Source organism: Choristoneura fumiferana, chromosome 26, assembly GCF_025370935.1.
Source record: "Choristoneura fumiferana chromosome 26, NRCan_CFum_1, whole genome shotgun sequence".
Classification (NCBI taxonomy): domain Eukaryota; kingdom Metazoa; phylum Arthropoda; class Insecta; order Lepidoptera; family Tortricidae; genus Choristoneura; species Choristoneura fumiferana.
The window spans coordinates 759,075-783,934 of NC_133497.1; the positions used below are offsets into that span (position 1 = coordinate 759,075).

At 40.1% G+C, this 24,860-nt stretch overlaps 1 long non-coding RNA gene across 1 annotated transcript; it reads right to left on the reverse strand.

Moving 5' to 3' along the window:
• Positions 1–15,649: 15,649 nt before the first annotated feature.
• Positions 15,650–24,860, reverse strand: LOC141442630 (uncharacterized). Its single transcript, XR_012452954.1, has 2 exons — positions 23,947–24,860; positions 15,650–21,230 (listed from the first exon to the last, which is right to left on the reverse strand). It is a non-coding gene; the product is annotated as an uncharacterized lncRNA (long non-coding RNA).

The window sequence follows — 24,860 nt, forward strand, 5'->3', positions numbered from 1 at the left end:
ACACGTCGCAACAACCCCTATCGTCCTTGCACGAATTTACGACGAATCGTCCGGGGACTAGAATTCTTTATTTTAAAGTGAGCATGACTCACGTTTTTGCGAGAAACTAGAAGTGAAGTTTAGAGGACCGTTCTTTGTTTTGTTTGTGTTTTATTTTCTATATCTGTATCAGAGGAGAATAGTAAAATAAGTTTCAGTTAATACGTATAAATAAAATATTTTTGGCTGACTGTACTTTTTGTTGACTGTACTTACATTGTCATCCAACCTATAATATTGTGTGTAATAAATAAAAGTGCTTAGCATTTAAAAAATAACAAATCGGGCAAGAAGTTAAATAAAAGCTTGTAAAAACTGCTTATTATTATTACCACTGTAACATGTTACTTTAGAAACTTCCTCGTTTCCATATTGCTAACAGAACAAAAACACAAAACCACTGACAAATAACAACCTTTCTTGTCAAAATAAATACTCAAGTTAAGTACTTAGGTACCTCTTTAGCTAAAATATTGTTCATAGAATTTTATCTGTTTTATTTGTTTTTTTTTTCTTCTCAATTCATACCTAAACATTTAATAGAAAGCATCTTAGTAACGTTCCAATTTCCAACAAATGAAAAATATTTACTGTGTATTACAGTAGGAGTGGAACAATAGTCGTGCACCTCACCTACATACTATGGGTTTCAATCCCTCCTGCTGGGTCGTGCTGAGTCACCGACTTCGAGATAGTAGGTACCTAGAAAAATATTTTCAAGGGTTTTGTAGTTCCATTTTATGTTTTTATTTTTTATTTTTTTGGAGTCGGTTTTACTTTTTTGTTAAAATTTTTCTTCATTTCTCACTTTTTAGTTATTCGTAGCCAAAGAACATCTTACAACGATTCCATTGAGCCCAAACACGACTTAGTTACGTTGTTTTATAACAGAGTTCCGTTACCTACCTTCTGGCTTCAGCATCAGATCAGTTCGAAAGAATCATTAACTTAACTTCTTCTTAGTCGCTTATCTAGGTATATTAATCATGATCGTTTATATACGATATACGAGGGAGCATTACTTAGCTTTGATGAGTTCCATTGGTCATCTACGGTCTTCTTCATCAGGTCCAGGTTACCAAATAATACTTTCTGAATGTAAATGCTCATCTTTATGCTAAAAATGCCATAATCGTCATAGGTGTGCCTCTAAAATTTGAGGTAAGCCCTCGATTTCCCTAGGATTCTATCATGAGATCTTAACTTGGTGACAATGGGACCACCTCAGAAGAATACTCTTTCGAATAAAAAGAAATTTTTGAAAATCGGTCCACAATTGACTGAGTAATCGGTGAACATACATAAAAAAAATAACAAACATTGGAACATAGAACCTCCTCCTTTTTTGAAATCGGTTAAAAATAGCATTATAGTATTAGCATTAACATAATGTACCTAGTAATCTTTAACTAATCCCGTAACTTCTAAGTCTTCAAACAAAATGCCGCAACAACTGCCCAGGTGCTGAGGCACCTACTCATATTGTCGGTTGAAAAAGCCTAAGTGCTTGAGATTTCTTTCGACGGGGATGATTAATGGCCGTATCAATAGATCGGTAGTGGATTATCCGCTCCTACGTCACGAGTGATGTATTGCCTAGGTTGTGTGGTTAAGCTGAGATTGACCGAGTCGTAGCGAGCCTGGAAAGATTTTCGACTTGGTAGAATTGTGAGGAAAATTGCTTGTGTTAATATGACTAAGCGATTCTCGTGATATGAGTTAAGAAATTGTGTTCGTAGCAGAAACATTTGATCAGATATTCAGTCATTCTATCAGGGACCGAACTAAAACCTCAATAATGAAACAAAAGCTTAAGATGCACGCATTTCGAAAAAAGATGTCGATAATTTAAAAAAAAATGTTACTAAAAAAAAATTGAATTTATAACTGTTTATTTCATAACAATTTTACAATCAGTTAAATGATATTCCTAGCTAATCTTTATTTTTAAAGATTTTAGTTGCTAGGCTACGAGTAGCCCTTAATAAGTAAATTCTTAATTATGTTTTTTATGTTCTTAGGGTTGCTAGTTATTTTATCAATTGTAGCCCTGGGAAAATCATTTAGTATTTGAGGAAGGACTACTAATACTGTAACTTACTAATATTGTAAATGTGATTTTTTTAATGTTGTGTGTGTGTGTGTGCGTGCGTGCGTGTGAGTGTGTGCGTGTGTGTGTGTGTGTGTGTGTGTGCGTGTGTGTGTGGGTGTATTTGTTACCACTTCACGATAAACCGGCTAGACGGATTTGGATGAAAGCTAAGTAAATAGATGAAGATTTGAAATAACACTATTCCTTTTAAGTACCTACTCCAATATTCCAACGGGATCGGAGTAAAATTTCAAGTACCTACTGGGATTAGAGACCAGAAATTTGGCGCGGCTGTTCTATTATATGCAATGTTAATGAAATCCATGATGTAATTTTTAAGAAGTAGAAATTAGGCGATTGGAAATCCAGGAATTGTAATTCAACTACCCGATCTAAAGCCTTACGCGAGCAGGAACGTCTAGTAAGTAAAAAAAATACCTTACGCTACAATTTATAATTATTTTAGTGCAATGTAGAAAATATTGTTTTGAAGGCATAGGACTGCATAAAATTCAGAACCTACATTATATAAACAGTCAAATGTGTTTTATTTTCTATTTTAACAGACATCACAACTGCTACCATCACTACCATCAGATAAAGTTACAACGTAAATATCGACAGCCTAGAGTTACTTCAACAACCAGTAGAAAACGTCCAACTTCCGAACAATGCAACTCGAAACATCGAGAGACAAGCACAGCTGTCGTTCGCTTCATGACAAATTGTTATGACGGTTCTCGACTTATTTTACGAGTGTGGACCAATATAAATATTGACGGCACAAATTCCTGCCGCAATATAAAGATGAAACGTTTAAGATGTAAAATGTCAACGATGGTTCGACGTATTGTGATTTTGTTGCGGGTGACATTCTTCGTGCATACTTTTGACGTAGTTTGACAAAATTAACGAGTAACATAAAAAATAAAGACATTAATAAAAAGGTGACGAATTGTTTTGTTAATACTTAATACTTTATGTCAATTACGTTTTCATTTATTCTTGTATGATGTCTGTTACTTTTCTGAAAAAGTGGATAAGTGTTTTTATTATTTTGGAGTCAAAACTGCATTGCAGTATTTCTATATGTATCTAACTCAGTATTACTTAGTCAGCAGGAAAATGAGCGGCGATGTCGAGGTACTATCTACCGATACTGTTTGCGGGTAGGACCTTGTGTAAAGTTCGTCCGGATAGCTTCTAGCATCTTCTTAATCCTGCTGCTTAGTACCGAGCATGCTTGCACTGTCGTATTTCATCGTAGAGTGTTATCACAATCTGTGAAAATTCCGGCACGAGAGGTTTTTTTATCTCTAACTTCTAGGCTGGCAATCTGTGGCTGGTGTATGTAATCTCTAGTGTTGCGGGAATGATAATGATTAATTGATTGTAATTTGTTCATTTTCCACCCTATTTTATAAAATAAACGATTTCTACTAATTACCTATTATTTAACTAACCTTGTCAGTTAATTCAACATCCAAATCAAGTGCCAGGGTTGTTTTAATGCCTAAAATACCACCAGCTAACACACACAATACAATATTCACGAAAACGGTCATACGCCTATCCACTTTTGTATGCAAATATGGTGTAGTGTCAGTCAATATGACACCACTGACCAACGTATCTAGACCCCTCATTCCCGTCGCATTGCTGTTCAGTGAAGCAAGCATGATCGCAAAGGGGGTGAGCTGAGGTAAATTAGAGGTCTAATTGATTGGGCGGCTTATCCGCTCAGAGCTAGTCAAGGTAATTTAAACAAAGCCTAGGGTTCTTTGAACGGTATTTCAACGTCGAGTGACACTATCAGTAATGAGGGCGGCTACTTAAATAAGTAAAATAGACAATATTCGACCGTTTATTTAATTTGATTTATCAGCACACTTTTGTTTACATGGTTGAAGATTTTGTTAAAGTTTCCGGGTTATGTATCCTAGAAGTACAGGACTTTTAAAAAATAATAGAAAATGTCAGCAAATTCTACATCATCATCTCAGCCATAGGACGTCCACTGTTGGACATAGGCTGCCTCTATAGACCTCCAGTCGCTTCGGTTGGCAGCGGCCTGCATGCACCGTGGACCCGCGGCTTTAACCAGATCATCCGTCCATCTCGTTGGTGGACGTCCTACGCTGCGCTTGCCGATCCGTGGTCTCCACTCGAGAACTTCTCGGCACCAACGGCCATCTGTTTCTCCATGCTATATTTTTTTGTGTTTCTTATTTTATGCATGTTTAACATACGAGTATTAAGTGGAATTTTAATTATTCAGATGGGATCTAAAAGGTGGCTGCGAAGGCACAACACCAAATGAAATGGCGTTGGTGATTGGATAGTGCTTGAAGAAGAGAAAGAGATACGATATAAGTCATTTGTATTGATGTGTACCTATTATATCTGTAATTTTAACCAAATTAAAACATAAAAAAGTTATAAAAATCCTAATGTTCCTACGAATTCCTAATAATATTGTGAGTGTATGTACGTGTGTTTATGTGTTTCTTCACCTATCTTTCACACTTATACAGCTAGAATTTTGGTGTAATGTTCCCATGGGATGTAAATGTACAGTCAAAATCATAAGTAGCTAAACCAAGTACTTCGTCGCAGTAAACAACATTAGGTACTGATAGCTAGTGGTGGACTGTATGGAAAGTAATGGGAAGATTGATGGAAACACGGGTTAAATGATAGGTTATTTAATAGGATTAAAGGACAATATTATGTATTGGAACCGACAGATCGGGCAAACAAATCACAACTGACAATGAACGTAAAAACATATTAAAAAAGCAAGTGTCAAAAAGTATAGTTATAAAAAAGGTCATACCGCAGCCAGTCGCCAACATACCGGAACCCCAGTGAAACACTAAGAGCTGGTGGCTACTGACTGAGGTGCGGCTTCCAGTAAAATAAGTTTTCGGGCCGGTCGGCGCAGCGTGCCGCCTCTAGTGCAGACGTCTGCTACGCGGACCGCTCCGTCAGGTCCTAAGTAAACCTTCGCTACCCTTCCTAGTGGCCAAAGCCCACGAGGGAGGTTAGAGTCGGCGATCAGCACCACATCACCCTCGCCAAGATTCACATTATTGTTTGTGGGTCCTCTGGGTCTGAGCGTTGGGAGGTATTCGTGTAACCATCTGGCCCAAAATTTGTCTGCGAGTCGCAATGTTCGTCGCCAGTCGCAGCGCCGTAATAAGTCTGCGTCGGTCAATGATGAGGTCCACGGTACGACTGATGAGGAGCCCAGGATGAAATGAAATGGTGTTATGGCTTCGGGAGAATCTGGAGAGGATGAAATGTAGGTAAGTGGTCTCGAGTTGATGATCGCTTCTGCCTCAAGAAGGAGCGTTATCAGGACGTCTTCCTTTATCGTTTGGTTTGTAAGGCAGGATCCTAGAGCTGTTTTTACTGTCCGTACGAGCCTTTCCCATGCGCCACCCATGAATGGAGATGCAGGTGGGATGAAGCGCCAGACAATTTTGTGGTTGGTGGCGTATTCCTTCACAGAGTCGTCATGTAGACAGCGTAGCTCGCGCGAGGCGCCAACAAAGTTTGTCCCGTTATCGGAAAATATGGTGGTGGGGGATCCTCGGCGCGCGATGAAGCGTCTGAGGCTCATTATGGCTGCGTCAGATGAGAGAGAATTGACAACTTCTAAATGTAATGCTCTGGTTGTTAGGCATGTATACAATGCGACGTAGCGCTTTTCTTTGCGTCGATATATTGTTACCAAAATAGGGCCAAAATAGTCGAGCCCGACGTGAGTGAACGGCCTTTTGTGATGGTCCAGACGTTCTAGTGGTAAGTCTCCAGTCTGTGGTTGGATAGGTTTCTTCTTCCACCTTCGGCAACGTACGCAGGAACTTGCTATGCCACGGATTGTACTTCTCGCTCTCAGGATCCAGAATCTCTGGCGGAGTTCATTTAGGACGAGCTCGTTGAAGTGATGTGACGCTTTAACGTGTTCATGCGAGATTAAGAGTCGGGTGACATAATGACGGCCGTCGAGGATGATTGGTGACTTCATGTTGTCGTTTACTCCGGGGGCAGACCTTATACGTGAGTCTAGTCTTAACAAACCGTCTCTGTCTAGGACTGGTGCGAGTTTCTTAAGGCGACTATTATTGGGCACTGGCTTTGAAGATTGCAAGGCTGATAAATCCTCAGGGAAACTCTCTACCTGTGCCAGATGAACAACCAGCTTCTCCGCTTCCAATATGTCTACAGTGTGCAGTTGGTGAGGAGATGTGGTGCCGTCCATGTGCAATTTAGAATTTGGATCTATTGGCCGAGACAGTTTTAGCCGAAATAGTCGTGCGCCCTGAAGAACGCGGGCGGTGGCGCGTAACAATCGCAGCCAAGAGCTAAAACGCGTCGGGTTCGGTACTAAAGTCGAGGATTGTGTGGTGAGGAACAGAACCACCACGTCTGATTTCAACTCTGGGTCTGGGGAGTTCGGTTCCTCATCGGTTACGCACTCGGTCGGCCAAGTGCATGATGGCTCCGCTAGAAATAGTGGGCCGGTGAACCATCGATGAGAAGTAGTCAAATTTAATTTTTTTGGCTTTGTCGCATCGTCGGCAACGTTGAGAGAGGTCGGGACCCACCTCCAATCAGAAGGGTTGGTAGTTTCCAGGATCTCTCCCAACCTGTGCGCTACGAATGGTTTAAACGCGCGAGCATCGCTCCGAATCCACTTGAGGACTGTGGTTGAGTCAATCCAAAAAGTGGTTTTGGAGGGCTTGAATCGATGAGCTTGTAAAATTGTTTGTGCAAAACGCGACGCTATAAGAGCGGCTTGTAATTCTAAACGAGGAATCGACAGGGGTTTCAATGGCGAGACGCGAGCCTTGCTACCAATCAGTGCCGTGGACACGGAGTTGTCGCTGTACCTAAAACGCCAATAAGCCGCGCAGGCGTAAGCTTGCTCGCCACCATCGGCCACAACGTGTAGCTGAACATCCGACACGTCTGCCCTTGTCATATACCAGCGAGGAATTTTAATATTGGCCGCAATCCGCAACTGTTCGAACCAGTTCTGGCACTCGCTGACATAGACTTCGGGTAGGGGCATGTCCCAATTAACGCCTGACCGCCATAACTTCTGGATCAAAATGCGGCCCCAGATGACGACTGGCATCAGGAGGCCGAGAGGGTCATAGACCTTCATGACGCTTGACAATAGGTTGCGTTTGGTAAGAATGTCAGTCGGTATCTGGGGCACGGTGCGAAACCTTAGTAAATCCTGGCCTGGATTCCACTTAACGCCTAATACGCCAACTTCACTACTGAGAGGCAGGGAAACGTCAGATGTGGAAACACTTCGAAATTCCTTAGGCACAAATGAAAGCGCCTCCTGGTGATTTGAAGTCCACGCGCGCATCTCGAAACCGCCGGCTTTGTGCACCGTGATAACATCAGCGGCTAGCTGTGCTGCGTCAGCGATACTCGGGTAACTTCCGAGGTAGTCGTCCATGTAATGGTCTTCGATGATAGCCTTACAAGCGGTAGGGTAGCTGGGCTCTAGCATTTTTGCGTTTTTATTTTTTATATAGAGCGCTATAAAGGGACTACATACGGCGCCAAAGATCATGGATGACATGCGGTACTCTCTAAGGATGCCATTCTTACTGCGCCAGAGAAAACGTTGCGCATCCCTGTCTCTTAGGATAATTTTGACCTGGGGAAACATTTCCTTGATGTCACCATTTAGAGCAACGGCACCTTCTCTAAAGCGGAACAAGATGTCGAGAAGTGAGCACAAGAGGTCAGGTCCTTGTAAAAGGAGGCTATTGAGGCTTAAGCCTTTCGTTGCTGCAGCCGCGTCGTGGACTGCTCTGAGCTTCTTCTTCTGAGGATGCAAGACACCGAAGATAGGCAGGTACCAACGAATTGAGCCGTCTGTGTTGACGCAAGAAGTGTTTTGCGGAAGACGCTGGTGGTAAGTGTCTGGGTCGCACTCCTCGGCGTAGCCTTTGTCAATTACATCATCTATGAACTTTTGAAAAGCTATAGCAAAAGTTGGGTCTTTTGACATCTGTCGTTCGAGTGTTTTGAAGCGAGATAGCGCCTGGGGGTAACTGTCGGGTACGACTTTCGGCAAATCTTTCTTCCATGGCAGACCAACTTCAAAATGACCGTCGTCGAGCTGATGCATTGAGGATTCGATGATATCTACTGCTCGTTGGTCTTCGTCGTTTGGACGGGGACACTTTTTCGTGATACCTAGAGCATCAATGTCATATTGACTTTTTATGAGGCTGTCCAAGTCATCCGAAACGTGATTTATGAATTCGAGTGGCTTTGATGAGAGAGAAAATGCACCATGGAGTACCCAACCTAACAAGGTTCTAGAGGCGACGGGTTCGTTCTTATTTCCGCTACGAACTTCGCGACTTAAAGATAAATGCCAGTCTGGTGCGCCAATAAGAACTGTAGGAGACACGTCAGTACAATACGAAAGTTCGTCAGTTAAACCAGATAGGTGACTATAATCCGTGAGATTTATCGTGTCAGGATTTTGTGCTCGAAGCCCTAGGGGCTTAATAGCCCGAGCGTGTTTAATTAAGTAACGATCGGCATGGCCACGTCCGCGGATATAGAAGTCAACATAACTCACGTCAAGTTCCTTGCTCATACCACTAACACCTTCGATGCGAAGACGCTCCTGACAGGTAGGATTCGCGCCAATGCGTGCAGCAACCTCGCCGTCGATCAGTGTCGCCGTACTGCCCTCGTCGAGAAGCGCTGTTGTCTCGAAGTCGCCGTCGGGACCCTCGAGTACAATCGGGACTACCTTCAGCAGGCCACGGGGGCGTGAGGTCGACGGCAAGGATCCTGTAGCGTTAATTAGACAATCAGAAGTATTCGCAATTTTGTCGGGGTGTTTGCTTGCGGCGCCAACATTATTAATGTTGACTGAACTAGACGAATCGACAGAGGACGCTTGTATCATGTTGCATTGTCCACTTGATGTCGCACTAGCATGGGTGTCGGCGGTCTGCGTGCCGTGGAGAAGTGCATTGTGACGTCTTGAACATCCGTCAACTCCACAACGTTTCGCTCGGCAGTTGTTCCATGTATGCGGGTTAGCCTTAAGGCACCGGTAACAAATTTTTGACTCTCGTACCCAGCGCCATCTATCGTCAATGGAAAGCCCTAGAAAACCTTTGCAGGCTTTTATGTCGTGAGGCCCTTGTTTACAAAATGTACAGCGCTCAAATATTTTGCCATTGGACACCGTAGCGTGTACCGCTTCCTTTTTGAATTGAAATTTGGAATTATTTGTTCGAGGTAAATTCAGGTGCATCGGTTGAGATGACGCCTTAACTGTACTGTCAGCAACAAAATTATATTTTAATTGTTTATCTGCCTCAGATAAGAGAAATTGTGACAGTAATTCGAGTTTTGTAATATTTTGTTCCTCTGGTACGTGAATGGAGGCGAAATCCGTGAAGCGGGCTCTGGTGTGCTCGCTTAACTTCACCAAAATACACCGAAAAAGCTCCGGGAAGACAAGTACTCGTGTTGATTAAGCAACTTGAGAGTCGTAACGAAATTACGTAGTTTATTAGCTAGGCTATTTAAATCCTGTGGAGAACTTAGCTTAGGACTGTTGCGCAGCTCGGTGACCTCGCGGGCCACGAGGAGCTCCGGTCGAGCGTAAGTCTGTTCCAAGGCCTTCACGATGTCGTCGGGGTCGCCGGAAGTCCACATGAGCGACGCGACGGACTGGTACGCTTGACCGCGGACTGCGTTGTTCAAGCGATCTAAATTCTCTGAAGGAGAGAAAACAGATTTAGTTCTCTCGTAGCTACTTTTGAACGCCATCCACTGGCTGACTTCACCCGAGAATGTGATAAGTTCGGGTTTCTTTGGCTTGTTGGAAAGAGCGTTAATAGCTTGAGATAGTTTTGTTATAGGGTCGGAAGAAGAACGTTCAGATAGCTGTTGTGTCATTGTGTCGTATTTATTATTAAGAAGGCTACACGTATGTGTGGGTTTAGAGTGGTTTTCGCGGTTGACATCGGGCATATAGAACGATACCGTGTTGGTAGGGGCGGCCGGCTGTGAATAGGGTCCTTGAGGATTACTCAAGGTGACAGTCGGCGCCTTACCAGGCATGTCTACTCGGTTTGCCGTGGTCACGTTGACATTTTGTTCTGAAACCCACGTGGAGGTGCGCTTCTCTACGTTGTGATCGGAAAAATACGAATAACGACTACGAGCTGACTTATCTGATGCTTCCAAAGCGGCGAGTTTTGCTTGAAGCTCCGTTTGCTCCGCCTCGGACTCCAGGCGGGCAAGCTCGCGCTCGCGCTCTGCTTGCTGACGTGCGAGCACAGCTTGTTGACGCGCGAGTTCGAACTCGCGCTCCGCTTGTTGACGCTCGCGATCCGCCTGTTGTCGCGCGATTTCACGTTCGCGCTCCGCTTGCTGACGCTCGCGATCCGCCTGTTGTCGCGCGAGTTCACGCTGGCGCTCCACCTGGCGCCGCATAGCGTCTGCTTCTAATGCCAATTTCTGAGCACGGACGGTCGCCGACGAACGCGATGAGTGTGTGCGCTCGCTGCGAGATTGCTTACTGTGGACGCTAGAAGCGGTTGGTGCTTGGGTATTTTTCCGTCGTTGCGTGAGGTAGAAGGAGCATTTGGGCGATCGGCGGCGGGGCTAGGTTGTGCCGCGCTACCAGGGGCGTTGCCCACCGTGGGTATGCTCGTTCTATCAGGCAATGCCGAAGCACCGACGTCGGTTGTGGTTGAACCCGGCCGGGTGCCGCGCGGTGACCGCTCGCGGCGGTCGCGTTGCACCCGCTCGGATTCCGTAGTTGCGGGATCTGTCTTTGTCTTACTCCGTGTTTCAACCATAGTGAATACGTATGAAACTAATGTGAATAATGTATTCTACACGAAACGGGATCTATAATTCTACAATGAACTTACGTGGAAAAAAATATGACAGATGATTTTCGCTGGATGATATTTTTACGGTGAGAATGGACCAAAATGATAGCTAGTGGTGGACTGTATGGAAAGTAATGGGGAAGATTGATGGAAACACGGGTTAAATGATAGGTTATTTAATAGGATTAAGGGGTTTGCTCCTGGTTAGCTCATGAGCAATGTCCCGTTAGATGGCGCTGTTATCAATAGTTCCTTTTTTCAGGTTTTTTTCGTAAATTATGAAGAATTATTTCACCAAAAACTAATGGCGGGAGTATCTAAGCGTAACCGATTTTTGACCCCACACTCGAAATGAAATATTCCGCCAAAGCCGCAAACGAGGTGCTTTACTTTGAACGTCAATTGCGGCCGTATACGGACACTAGGAGCTCACGCACACACTCAAATAGACAGCGCCAGCTAGCGAAAGTCTATTGCGACACTTAGCTACCCGATCGGGGTACTCCTTCGAGTAATATTCACATTTTTTTATCGAGTCACGAAATTTTGTACCAACTGTACTTTACTCGAAAATTTTACTACGACCTATAAAATTTATAGGTATTTTATTGATAATTAGAAGCAGGGTCTTGTATAACTGTTCGCATATTATAATACGAGCCAAACGCCTTTCAAGTGTTCATAATATGTGTACGATAAATTGAGAAATTACCAAGATTCTGACCACGGTTTCTTGTCTTGGTTGATGGTCTTGCTATTATTCAGGTTATATTTATAGTTACTTTTCGTAGTTACTACTCTTGCTAATGTGGTCATGGTCGTCGGTTGAAAATCGGTAGCAAATGTACAGGACGAGTTTCTTGGGAAAATAGTGCGGTGGTTTGTCCTTACCTTCCACGCCGAGAGCTGGAATTCGTAGTTGGCAATAGAGAGCGCTGCCACCAGGGCTCTTAGTCACTTGTACGACACGCACAGGAATGCACAGGCAATCAAGTTTATCAAGGGCATCCGTAAGGCCAAAGTCCCTTAAGACACTGTTACACATGCTCTTTAGTAGCAAGAAAGCATGCTACTATTGAGCAAATGCTAGCTAGTAGCATGTGTGAACAGGACATGCTACTATCGAGCATGCTTATTAGTGGCAAGCTCGAGACGGGGTGGAAGGGGGAAAGGTAATAAGCAAGTGTGAACGCGTTTGCTTCAGTCCATGAGCATGCTCATAAGCATTCTTATAAGCATGTTACTAGTAACGAGCATGTATAACAGTGCCTTTAGACATACCTAATATTTTATGAACAGTGCTTCGTGTAAGCTCTTTCTATCAAAAGAGGTAATAAAAAGCATACAGAGTTTACTACCCTAATTATCATCATCATCATCACTCAATTTCTGTGGCAAGACTTTTGGTAGAGAATTAGTAATCATAAGCTGCTAATATCAATTATTAATAAGTTGCTAACCATGAAAAGAGTTGACGAAGAGTTTATCTAGGCTTCTGCATCTGGATTTCTCAGTTCGTATATATAATTACTAGCTTAATCCCGCGGCTTCGCTCCCGTTGAAGAAAAAAATCTATTCTGTAGTGTAGGTATTCGAATTAAAAAAAAACTTCTTGCACCTCTGTGATCCTCAAGGAGTATTCCATAATTCCAATTGTATGTTTGCCAAATCTCATGCATTTTTAGGCCATGTTTTGCCTTTATAGGTATAAATAAATACTTACGAAATACTTACATAACAGCAAACGTTCACCCACTCGCCGATAACTGGTATCAAATTGCGGTAAAAAACTATCCCGTGCTAATTTTGTACCTACATATCTCTATAAATTGATTTTGTTAGGATAATCATAACGGATGATTTGGCACAATCAGCAGAAGACTACGAGCAGTTCCAAAATCATCTACACTCCCTTTGTTACCTTCGAGTCGAAAACAGTTGTCAATTCGTATCATATAACTACCTATTGTAAGTATTATCTGCTAGGATTTTTATCCGATCCAGCAGGCTTGTAGTCGTGCGTACTGGATTATTGGCAGTGCTTCCTTTGGATGTTCGTGCGATGGAACTACTGCGTTTTTTTTGCATTAGTTCCTTTACAAGACTAGAAGGAAAAACTGCGTTTATTTTTTTGTCTTTGTTCCTTTCGCAGTAGCATCTTCAGTTCTTGCAAAGGTACAAAGGCGGAAAAATAACGCAGTTCTTTCTTCAAGGTCTTGTGAAGGAACTAGAACTACCGCAAATAGTCCGTCGTATTTGCAGACTACGGGCACGTTCAGTTTAGCTGACACGTCATCATCGGAGACAGATGTTGCATCAAACCCAATTCGAAGCAGTCAAGCTCATAGGTAGCTGAACAGTTTGGTACTTTGTCACAGCAAGCTACAGTGCTAAAATGAGCATTTCTAAAAAAGTTTGTACATTTGATTTTTTCGACTCCGATTTGGGAAAAATTTACAGGTAGATAGAGTGAATCGTTCACTGAGTTTAAATAACATAGTCTCCCGAAATGTCCCAATTAATTTGTATGGAAAGTTCCTTTTTTGTTACCGCAAATCCATAGTTTTGGTAACAATTTAACAAAACAGGAAATTTCCATACAAACCAATTGGGACATTTTGAGAGACTATGTTACTACGACTCAGTATCGTTCACTCTACATACCTGCAATTTTTTATCACAAATAGGAGTCGCAAATCAAATGTACAAACTTTATTTAAAAATGCTCAAATAGTTTTTTTCACACCTCTCCTTCAGAAAAGTAACTTTTCCTCCCTACCGAGAGGGAGCAAAGTACAATTTTTCTGTTCAAGGCTTTTCTAAGTGTTTTATTGCAAATTCAATTTTTTTAAGTTGATAATTGGAAAGCCACGTCATTTTCTATACCATTTTGCTCCCTTGTGACACAAATAACTATTGTGTCACAAGGGAGCAAAATGGTGTATTTACGGCGAGGGCGTACATTGAATCCAGAATGTAGCGAAGGATTCTAAAGTAGAATCCTGAGCGTAATGAGGGATTCAAGTGTTAACGCACAAGATGAAAATAATTTTGCTCCCGAGTCGCTCATACAACTTTTCACACCGAGCATTAAGAAACTTGAAAAAAGTAAATTCTAAATATTATTAAAGAACAACCAGCATAGAAAATGGCGTGGCTTTACAATTATCAACTTCAAAAAATTGCATTTGCAATAAAATACTTAGAAAAGCCTTGAACAGAAAAGTTCCACTTTGCTCCCTCTCGTCAGGGAGGAAAAGTTACTTTTCTGAAGGAGAGGTGTGAAAATAACTATACATGTCCTCAAATACTAAGAGTAAAAAGGGAATGTATTTACTTTGCTACTTTTTGAGCGCTCTTTGCCTGTAGGATCTACGGCTAACTAGTCTGGTTGACCGGGCAGTGGGTATAATTAATTTGTAATTTTCCCGCTGGTACAGTAAATCCACACAGACACCCCACACTTCAGTCTACTCGTGACCACGGCCACTGTAATGTTGCCGAAACATCGAGGTAAATATTACTCGTGTGTGTTAGCGTGATAAGTCCTGTGCGTGGTATTTTGATTAATTCCAGTTTCTTTTAATTATTATGTTGCTTTATTCCTCTCATCTGTCCAAGCACGCGAGCAGGCTGCAATTACCAGGCCCATTACTGCCGTTCCGCCTGTGACAGTTGCAGTTCTACCATACAATCTTTTCTTTGGGGTAAGTAAAATGCAGTATGTCGCATTAGACAGCGTTTGAGAATAATTATCAGAATCAGGGGGTCAGGTCTGCTAGTGAACAACGTCGGCATTAGATTCAGCTAATACTTTGAGAACAAAAAAAAGGTATAAACTGTGATACAAGTTAAATATGCCCGCTGTCCAGTCAATCAACAAGCCAACCGTACCAAGCAAATATTTTTTTTTGAGCTTGACTGTTAGTCAGTTTCTAGAACCTACAGTATTTAATTTTGCCCTAGGTTTCTCTGCTGTCAACCGTGCGGCACAGTTAGATCTATGTGATACGTTCCTACATAATATAATAACATGCAGTACACGCCCTCCTCCACCTCCCTCCTCCTACATGAAATAATATATATATCACACAATACCTAATAATAGTTATATTTATATAGTAGGTATTTGTGACAGCTAGTCTAGCTTGTGTGACATATACTATACATACATAATAACATATTGTTTTACATGGAAGAGAAAGAGAGCGGGCGTGTATGTAAATTTATTGTATAGATATTTCACATGGACGTAGTTGTGGGGCACGGTTCGTAGCGAAGAAGTAAAGTAAAAAATATTGTTATCAATTTATATGAGGTTCCGCAAATTAACAAGTTCTCTGTCCCGAAGCAATGTGCAGCGTTCTTTTGACACGTCGCCATAGTAATGATAAGGTAATATAATATTCCCGTAGCAATTTTCATTGTTAATCTAAATGTGGTCCAAGAATAAAAATAATTATTATAATGTATGTAATAAAGTTTATTATTTATTGAAAGAACAACTCCATTATTTACATCACTGGTCATACAGCACATGTGCCTCATGGACATACCAGTAAAGCCACGCATCAAGGGTCAAGGAACCTGGTAACACCGAAACCACTCAATTATTCAAGTATTTATTTCGTTAATCTCTATCCACTCAAGACAAGATAGATACAATCGAACCAATCAAAAATATCACATACTATTACAAGTCTTTCTAGGTCAGAATAAAAGTATGTGAAACACATTTTTGAAGCATTATATTATACTACACCTCGTTGTTCCGGGGGGTCAATAGTTTGAGCGGCCCATTTAGTGAACGGCATGTCATCGTCTACTAAAAGTACAATTTATATGATATTGGAAAAATTGGAATGGTAGGTATCCGTTATCTCACTCCATATCTCGGTAATGCTGTATGCGGCATCCTATAACGCCATAGCCCACTCCATGTGAATTACTGTTCGGATCTGACAACTGTAGAGGCCTGTCCGCTAGCACATCCTAATAGTGTATTAGGGGATAGACCTCCAAAATTCTGCTCATCTCATCTATATTAGATATGTTGGCTGTGGTCCCATGCCTTTCAAATGACCGGGTCCAGATGGGTTCGTGATCGAAAATCTGAACCAGCTATTACAATAATAAGTAAAGACCTTTATTTCGGACAATATGGCCCAGATTTCATTCAAAACATTTCAGTCAAGCATATTGAGTGATTTTGAAAATTGTCAAATTTGAAATTTGGGACACTAGATTGGATGAAAATAAATGTACAGCCAATAAGACAGTTTTGACCAACCTAACTTCTATACTTACTTAGTGCCTATAATGTAATGCAAACTCAAAATCAAACATTATTATGATGCCACTATAATGAAAGCAGTGACGCGAAAGATACAATTTGTAAGCGGAGATCTTATAAAACTAGCTAATAGCCGCGTGCACCTACCATGCAATAGTCCTAAATACAAAAGTCAAGGTACCAGAAGCTTAAAAATATATAATTTGTAATAATAGTTACACATAATTAAAAAAAGTAAGCTCACAATAAAAAAATATCAATATATGAGCTTATACAATTCTTCTGATTTTGGTTCTTGATTCTGGGTATCTGTATGCGAGATTGTCATTTTACACGAGTTTCCTTTTCTTCTGTAAGGCAACCTGACAGTTCAGTAGCAATGACACTCGAAAAAGAACGCCATACTACCTACTACAGTTATCGCGGCCGGCTCAGTCAAGAATGTCTCTAAAGCTAGACATGAGCAAAGTCTAAACATGAGTGATATTATTATCGATATGGATAGTCAATATTTAGTCATCCTGTGACATAGAGCATAACACCAACTCGTTTGTTAAAAAAATTGAACATATAATAATTCTACTATTTTTCTACTACAATGTTTATGTTTCACGCAGAAGAAGATTAAAACTATCGCGAAAAGACTTGTGCTAGCACGTTACTAGTGACAAAACAATAAATAAGTTTCGGAATAAGATGTCAAGTAAATATCGATCTATGCGATCTCCAGGGTGAGACAGCTTCGAAGTTGAGTGTCATACTTCCTGGCGGTGACATGGTGTCGCATGGAATTCACTCATTACTACCGGTGTACAACTATTACGGGTAGTACTATTATAAGTAGTGATTTGTAGTACTATTATTACGGGTAGTAATTTTTTTGAAACTAGCGCACAAATTCGTAAATTCTTTGTACATTTTTTTGATGTGAGTTTGAATTCCATGTGATAATATGTCACCGCCAGGAAGTAAGACACGAAGTTGATTATGATATATACTGTGTGGTACATACTATGAAATGAAATTTATATTTCTTCATAACTTAAACTTAACCGGCGATTTTTTTATTTTTCTACTCTTCGTGCCATAAGAGCTATCTGCAAACTAAAATTCAAGTTTCTAAGAACTAGAAGTATCCTTATAGATTCTTCGGTTACGATAACTTATATGAAAACATGTTTTTCTCAAAAATGGTATGAAATGTTGCCAATACAACATCAAAAACGTCGCAGAAAGTAACGCATCACGGAGACTAGGCTAAGTATCCAGGAAGTAACCTCGTACTGTCCAGTAAGTAAATATGTAATATGACAGTAACGGGCTCCTTAAAAATTTTGAAAAAAGCACGCGGGCCATTTACATCACCATGATCAACATCATTTTTATCACCTAAATTATCTACATCCACTTCATCATCATCGTCATCATCATCTATATCATTATCTTCATTATATTCATATCTGCATCATCATCATTATCATCATCAACGTCATATATATCATCATCTAGATCATTTACATCATCTACATCATCATAAATTCAAAAATTCAAATTTAAATCATTTATTCAGTAAATAGGCCGCAATGGGCACTTTTAAACGTTATAATGATCACAATGAACCATCTTCATCATCAACATCGTTTACATCACTTTCATCATCTACATAATTTACATCACCATCATCAATATAATTATTACCACCTTAATTATCTACCTCATTTACATCATCATCGTCATCATCATCTATATATCATCATTTACATCATATACGTCATCTATATCATCATCTACATAATTTACATCATCTACATCGTCGTCATCGACATCATCACCATCATCATTACTGTCATCATTACCATTAATTATCATCATCATCATCATCACTGACACCGTCACCTTCAATCATCACCATCCTCACCATCATCATCATCATCACATCCAAATCACCATCATTACCATTAAATTACTTCCTGGACAGTAACATGTTCCTTTTAGAATTTGGAACCGGCACAAACAGCGCGCGGGCCGAGCGGCAGTCTTGGGTGTAGTTAACTAGTATTTTGAAATGGGTCCATGTCATTATTATCATCATCATCATCATCATCACCATCATCATCACCATCATCATCACCATCAATACCAACCATCATTTTCATTATTACTAGCAACGACCATCATCATCGCCATGACTAACAATCATCATCATCATCATCACCACTGTCAACCATCATCAATCGTCATCATTATCATCATCACCGTCAACCATCATCAATCGTCATCATCATCATCATCACCGTCAACCAACATTAATCTAATCATCATCATCATCATTACCATGATCATCACAATGGCTAACAATCATCTAATCATCATCAAAAACGTTTTAGAAAGTAACGCATCCTGGAGAATAGGCTAGTAGTGTCCAGGAAGTAGCCTCGTACTGTCCAGTAAGTAAGTATGAAATCCCATTACAAATTAAGTAGGTACACTTGATATGTAATGGAATTTTATACTTACTTACTGGACAGTCACCGGTCAGCCAGAGGCAGTGTTGGGCGTAGTTAACTAGTATTTTTAAATTGGTCCATGTCGTCATCATCACTATCATCATTATCATCATCAGCATCACCATCATCATATACCTCCATAATCATCACCATCGCATCACTATCGACCATCATCATATTCATCATCATCATCATTATTATTATCATCAGCATCACCATCATCATAAACCTCCATATTCATCAACACCGCAACACTATCAACCATCGTCATATTCATCATCATCACCATCATCACTATCATCATTACCATTACCATCAATTGTCATCATCATCATCATAATTTTTCATCATCATCAATTTTGTACAAAAGTTCAAACACGAAGTGATAGAGACTAGGTCATAAAGTGTAAACTTATTTGATTGAATCATATTAATAACTTCAACGTTTTCCTTTGCCACTCCGCAAACACAAGTGCAAGACAACTGTGTTTGTGCGACACATGTGTGTGTGTCATGCAGAAATCATCCCTACTACACTTTCATAAAAAGTCAAATTACATATGGTAAAGGCCTAACAAATAAACATTAATATCGTAAGATATTTAGATATTTTGGTTGTTTTTGTTCTGTGAATATTTAATCGTCACTCAGAACACCAGAACACACATACATACAGAGCAGCAAATTCACGAGCTGCATGACAGTCATGTAACACCATTAAATAATTTACCTACATACATAAACACAAGTTAAAATCCTTCAATTATTGGTCGTTCGTTTTCTGTTATAAATAGAAGACAATTTTTTTAGTACTATAAAACCGTCCAATTTTGCCCTTGATATTTATTTTGCCCGCGGAGTTAAATATAAGCTGTAACAAAAAGGCCTTAGCAGGATAAAAAAGGTCAAGTTCGAGTTGGACTCGTACATACGAAGGGTTCCGTACGTACAATGTTTTTAAAACAGTTCACTAATAAGTTTTAGCAACGCCTAGTAACCAAAAAACGCTGGGAAAAAACACGTTTCTTGTATGACAACTCCATTTATTTTTTAATTTTACTTACTTTATTATTAGTATTTGTTGTTATGGAGGCCACAGTAATACCTACATAATCTGTCAACATTTCAAGTGTCTAGTACACACAAACATGTATGCCTAAATGGGGTAGGCAAAGCACACGAAACGTTACAGCTTCGGAGCCACTTTTAGCAATTTTAGGTTTTAAGTTTGACAAAAACGGTACAATAGTGACAGGTTGCTAGCCTGTGGCCTACGGTCCTCAGTCGCCTCTTACGACATCCACGGAAGAAATGGAGAGGTCTAATTCTAACCCATCACACGGGTAGCTATTACAGCTCAAGAGATAAAGCCCTGTGACAGACGGATGGACAGACAGACAGACAGACAGACAGACAGCAGAGTCTCAGCAATAGGGTCCCGTTGGCCTAACTATAAAAACTAAATAATAGTTACGAACCAGTAGAAGACAGACAGACAAACACACAGACAGACAGCAGAATCTCAGCAATAGGGTCCCGTTGGCACCCTTTGGGTACGGAACCCTAAAAAGGAGAAGCAACTCCCGTCAGGAATAAAGAAATATTCCGATATAAAGGGAAAAGAAAAGATTTATTCGTGACAACAGGGAAAAAAATATACAAAAATGATTTAGAAATGTGCATGTCACAAAGTGGTCACAAATCAGTCAATTTTGTTTTATTTCAGATATTTTAAAAAATGACAACTTGGGCAAAGTTATCTCAAAGGTCAAAGTTGTACGGTTTTATAGTACTTTATATATATGTACCCCTATTATCTCATCATCTGATATTACTGTAGTTTCATTCGACAAATAAAAACTTAAGATTGGTTTTTTGGAATCTTTTTGTATTTTTTATTTCAATTCCAAATTTTTACTTTTACGGTCATCCCGTAAAACCTAAATTGAAAATACAAACTGAAATATAGATGCACAGAAAAAACAGAAAAATAAGACCATCACTGGGAATCGAACCCAGGTCCTCGGTAATCCGTACCGCTTGCTATACCGCTACACCACTGATGGTCAAAAAATAAAAACTACATACCTGTTGGTATTCTTGTTTTTAGAAGCTCCACTAAAATTTCCACCCACGGAACGCTAAAAGAAAGATGCCTACGAAGACTTTATTTCGTTGTGTACATCATATTTATTTAGAACAAACTTTATAACACAGCGTTAATAAATAAATCAAACATAGTTAATCAGTCAGATATTCCTTAATTTCTTGCATATCAACATTCAACGTTTCTTCTTTTCTTCACCTTGAATATTGCATGACAGCACCTAGGCTACTTCAGCAATATAATGATTCCAGGCAAAGTTATATGCAGTTAGTTAGCATTGAATCTGAAAGGAATTGTGTATTAATAAATACAGAAATAGTATTAGCAGACAGACTATAAGATACCTAGGTGTACGAATAAAGTGACCGATGCTTTTTAGTTACAGCATATGGACGTAAATCAGACTATCAGTAGGTAAATCCCCTAATGTACCTACATACTGTTGCACGCAACTCTGTCAGCGTAGAATTCGTTTATAGCTATTCCGCGGGAATATTGCGATTAAAAAAAAACTACCCTATGTTTTTCTACGGGACTCAAACTATCTGTATCCCAAATTTCATCCTAATCGGTTCAACGAATTAGACGTGAAAAGGTAATAAAGAATTAAACAAACAGACTAACAAACTTTCGCATTTATAATATGAGTGGGATTATTGTCTTATTTTAAGTCATCATCATCATCATCATCATCATCGGCCTATCTTAGCCCACTACTGGACATAGGCGTCTCCAATTGCACGCCACTGAGCACGACCCTCGGCCACTCTCATCCAGTTACTGTCAGCTACCCAGTGAAGATCATCGCTCCACCTAGTCTGAGGGCGTCCCTCGCCACGCTAGGCTTTTACTCGTTTACCTTAGCAGTTATCGGTTCTTCGGCTGATATGGCCGGCCCACTGCCACTTCAGTTTGCTTCAGTTTTAAGTAATCCTATAGAAATAGACGGACGGACAGCGTAATATCAAATTATCTGAACTATGTCTTTGTGACAAAGTTTCTCCATGTCTTTCATTGAATAAAGTTAGAATTCGGCAGCGATGACATACGACCATCATCATCATCATCATCGTCATTAAGATCGGTTTGTGAACAATACTTATCTTTTTCAAAATATCCTGATATTGAATTTAGATTTTTGCTATTCCTTTCTGCCTGCATGTAAAATTTACAGAGATTAGTGATATGGAGATAGAGTTGTAAAATTAAATATATAACATTGAATACCCTGGGTATTAAAAATAAACTGGCCAAGTGCGAGTCGGATTCGCGCACGAAGTGTTCCGTACCATTATCTATACAACATTAGACATTAGCAAAAAAAAAACTTAAATATTTGTTTTATTCTGGTTTGAGTATTTGTTGTTATAGCGGCCACAGTAATACATAATCTGTAAAAATTTCAAGTGTCTAACTATTACGACTCAAGAGATAGAGCCCTGTGACAGACGGACGGACAGACAGACAGACAGACAGCGGAGTCTCAGAAATAGGGTTCCGTTGGCACTTTTTAGGTACGGAACCCTAAAAACTAAATAATAGTTACGAACCAGTAGAATTTTATGTAGGTACCTACATAATAAATCCCATTTTTTCCTTATCTTAAATTTCAGCTTTTTAGGATAAAAGGTTTGGTGTGTGCGTTGGTAAACAATAATTAAAAAAATAGGACAATGATGTAATGTTCACTTCGAAACACAGACAGACAGACAGACGGACAGACAGATGGACAGATCAACAGACGGACGGACGGATGAGCCGACGGAAAGGTACACAGACAGACTCACATACGCATAAAATTAACAACCTGTGTCACTCCTAACAGAGACAAATCTAACGATACCTCTTCTGATCTCTTTATCTCCTAACATGAGCTATTTCTCAAGACTCTGCTTCTAATTATCAATAAAATACTTATAAATTTTAAAGGTCATAGTAAAATTTTCGACTAAAGTACAGTTGGTACAACTTTATTCACCATCATCATCATCATCATCTCAGCCGTAGGACGTCCACTGTTGGACATAGGCCTCACCCACAGACCTCCAGTTGCTTCAACTGGCAGCAGCCTGCATCCACCGCGAACCTGCGGCTTTAACCAGGTCATCCGTCCATCTTGTTGGTGGACGTCCTACGCTGCGCTTGCCGATCCGCGGCCTCCACTCGAGAACTTTTCGGCCCCAACGGCCATCCGCTCTCCGTGCTATATAGCCCGCCCATTGCCACTTCAACGAGCTGATTCGCTTGGCTATGTCGGTGACCCTTGTTCTTCTACGTATCTCCTCATTTCTGATTCGGTCCCGTAGAGAAACCCCAAGCATAGCTCTCTCCATAGCTCGCTGAGCAACTCTGAGCCTATTTATAAGGCCTAAAGTAAAGCACCACGTCTCGGATCCATATGTCATCACTGGACAATAATGATGTAGTGTTCACTTCGAAACACAGACAGACAGAAAGACGGACAGACAGATGGACGGATCGACAGACGGACGGACGGATGGGCCGACGGAAAGATACACAGACAGACTAACATACGCATAAAATTAACAACCTGTGTCACTCCTAACAAAGACTTATTTTCTTGTCTCTGCTCTTGTCTTGTTGTTTGCTAAGATGCATCAAGGCCTTGTTGCATAGCGTGCGAAAGAAATGACCATACATACGCTCCAAAACCATAACCCCTGCCGTTTCTCACACTTATAAATAAAATAAAAAATCTTGAATCACTTCATAATAGAGTACATACAGTACATACTCGTACATATGCAGACAGACGGTGGGAAGCGACTTACTTCTATGGAGTGAAAATGTTCACGACGCAACTAAGAGTTAGGGAAATTTGGCATGTTTTCGTAGTAGGTTGCTGCAGACCACAAGTTTGGTACACACGATAAGCCATACTTTGGCCACCCAGTAGGAATTAAATTCTTACAGCCCTGCCTCTGGTGTTCTTGTAACAAATATTAATGTTTCTGACAAAAATGATAAAATAAACATACCCGTGTATCCAATTACATAGGTATTCTTTTCATCATCGAATCGTACATACATAAATAGTTTAAGAGTTGCACTCTTGCTAATTTCCTCTCGTCCGCCAACTTTTTGACTTCTTGATTTGTGTTCAAACCATAATTATTCAAACATAATTGCTTTTGAATATCAATCTCATTGACTTGACGTTGTGACAAAAATGTATTATAATGACGTTTAAATTTTACTTATCTAGCCAGTTATAATAATAAAAAAGGTACGAAAACTACTTCGATTGTGAAAACCTTTTTATTCACCGAGCCTAGATTTAGCGGCCGTAAAAATGCCGTGATATGTAGGAATTTATTTGAGCCTCACTGTAAAACTTGATATTCATACATACACATGCAATGTATGTTGAATGTAGACCTTATTTTTTAACTAATTAGTTTAGTGATTACACCTAGCACCTTTTATTGTGAGAATAAATATGCTTTATTTAAATTAGTGGCGCTACTGTCTACGTAAGAGTAAATAACTAATATCTGTTCAGAATTTGTAAGTTGAATTTAAACCACTTGTCCTAGATCGAAGCACCGCATTATAATGTATGTAAAGTATGCAATGTTATAATTTTTGCCGAGGACTGGGTCTGTTACTTAAATAATTATTATTTTAAATGACAATTTTAAAAGTAACTTACCTATTTTTCGTCTTACTTACAGTTTGCGTCCTTGCATTAATCAGAAATAATAGTTTAGGCGTTTCAACTTCCGAAAATAACAGATTTAAAAACAAAAAAAGTAAATACTAGACTCAGAAACTTGAACTTGATCTCTCAGTGATCTCATGCTTTCTTCATTTAGTTGTCGTATTATCTGAGCCAAAGGTGATGGTCACGTGACCACACGAAATAGTCGATACCTATTTACAATAGTTTGAT